Below are 2,599 nucleotides of genomic sequence, written 5' to 3'. Positions count from 1 at the left end.
TAGACATTCGTGTTGTAGCTAAACTGCTAACATAAATGATGACTTGATATAAAAATACATATTATTAGGAAAATTGTGCTTTTTAAATGTAATTTTCATTATAAAAAAAAAGAAAAAAAAAAGGACAAACGAAAAGATGCATTTACGTCAATTTTACTCATAAAATTAATTAGCAAATGGATTTTTCAAGCTAAATCATCTTCTTCGATTGTAGGAAGAGAAGCTTTATATTGAATCATCAAAAGATAAATTTTGGACAATTGCGAATCAAGTTTAGGATCTTATCATTTCTAGAGAGGTTCTTGCTTTGGATAAATCCGAAAATTGAGAGCAAGAATCTGTGACCACCTCCCACCAGCATGAAATTCTTGAGGGCCGTTTTAAGCATTAGTTGGTATTATTATAAGGAATATGCTACTTTTACACAATGTCGTGTCCATAATGGTATTCACCTCTTCACATGAAGAGGGATCCACTTCTGAGAAATTATATTTTATTCAAAGTGGATCCTCCTCCATGTGTGGGGAGTGGACACTGTTATGGATACCATGATATATGTGTAGCATCACCCTTATTATAAAGACACTTTTGAGAAACTCTTAAATGATTACTAAGCCGTTAAAGTCTCAGACCGTTGAAGAAGGGCCACCAATTCAAATAGAGTGAAGTTATAGAAAAATATTTTCAAGATTGTCGTGCTATCAAATTGTAGGTAGAGGTTGTTCCGGTGCTTAGATTCAAATAAAAAATTAATTAACTTTTTATTACATAAAAAAAAAAAAGGAAAAGAAGAAAGAAAGAGGTAAGGATAGAGCTTAAGCAACTACTACTACACACACACATCCTTGATTTTCAGTAGAATTTAATTTACATTAACAAGCCCTTTAAAAACACTTGAAAACCTTATGATAAAATGGCTACTTCTTCTCTTCGAAGATGGTGGACGAAAATACCGGCATCTTTATACTGCATGCCTTGACCCTCCTCAGTAAGTTTTTCTGCCATGCATTTAGTTTCCCCCTTTGCTTTTCCTGCTTCCATTTTCATCAGTTTTTGCTTCTGTTTCTTCTGCTGCACGTAAACATGAGCATAACTCATTCCTGTAGAAGACATTGCAAGCACATATGAATAAAAAAGCTGTGGAGTAAATGAATAGCAAGATGGCTTGCAATGGAAGGAATTTATAGGGCAGGATTTTGCTTTCGTTCTTTTTTCTTTTTCTTTTTTTTTTTTTTTGAAAAAATAAAATGAGAAAATGAAAGTAAACCTACTTGAAGTTTGCTTAATGGCTGAGTATTATGGAAGCCACTGTTTAACCCCCCATTTTCTTAGAAAAAAAATTGTATGAAGAGACTTTTTAAAGAATGTGTTGTTGTAAAGTAAAAAAAAAAAAAAGCTTTTAGTTTACATGCAAAATTATTTTATTGAAAGAATATGTGATTGAAAGGAGTTTGGAAAAAATGAGTATTACAAATGTAACTCGAGCATGGATATAATATTAAAGGATCATCTTTTAAGGTGGCTAATTACTTAACCATCATCATCATCACTTTAATTGGGGCATTAATGGTTGAGATATTGTAGAGAATGGTTTATGCATAGTTGGGCATTAATGGGGCATACTGCATGTACATAATTGTTTACGTATACATGATATCATGATTTATGATTTGGTCAGAATTTCTTCAACAACAAAATATATATATAAATATATATATTCTCGCTCTCTTTTTGACACCTCATATGTAAAATATTATATAACTCCTTATATATGTACAATTAGCATTATTCTTAATGGGGTTAGCTGTCAGCCTTTTCTTGATGGTATAAACAAGAGTTTTAAAGATAGTACATTTGGTTTCCAAGTGTAGAGTTGGGTTTTTTTTAATGTATAGCGGTTTGTGCTTGGCTATACAAGTCGAGTACGTCCATTTATACTACCATATTCAGCCCTGTTTGAAACCCATTCTTTGGAAAATTAGATTTTGTAATAATGATATTTTTGAAGAACGTATAATTAAAAAGTGGAAAAAAATTAAATTTACGTGTAAAATTATTCTATTGAAAGAATGTGCGATTAAAAATAGGTTTGGAAAAAAATGAGTTTTTTTGATAATGAGACTCAAATAAGGGGTAAGTGGAGACCTATATTTTTTTACAAAATAATAGCTTGGGCATGGCTACAGAAGTCGTTCACATCCCTTCATCCCAAGTTTTTAAGTTGGGATCCATGTTTTTGATAAATAGTAGTTATGATCGGCCATAAAAATCGAGCACACCCCTTTATGTGAACTGTCCTAGCGGATATTTTTATGAGAAATAGTAGGTCCTGCTCGGTCATACATGTTGATTACACCCTATTATTGCAACTTTTTAAGTGAAGAGTGTGTTTTTTATAAATAGCAGTTTGTACTTGGCCCTACAATTTGAGCACGCCCCTTTATCCTAGCTTTTTAAGTGGAGATATTTGTTTTTGATAAATAGTATAACATCCGTCCCATAAAGACAACATTGCTTTTCTTTGTTCGTTTGTCCCAATTATAGGTATCATTCCTTGTTGAGGGTATAGTTGATTTCTTAATATTCTATATGTTCCTAT

This window comes from Olea europaea, unplaced genomic scaffold, assembly GCF_002742605.1.
Source record: "Olea europaea var. sylvestris unplaced genomic scaffold, O_europaea_v1 scaffold680, whole genome shotgun sequence".
Classification (NCBI taxonomy): Eukaryota; Viridiplantae; Streptophyta; class Magnoliopsida; order Lamiales; family Oleaceae; genus Olea; species Olea europaea.
The sequence above is the reverse complement of the archived record's forward strand: the minus strand, read 5'-3'. Positions refer to the sequence as shown.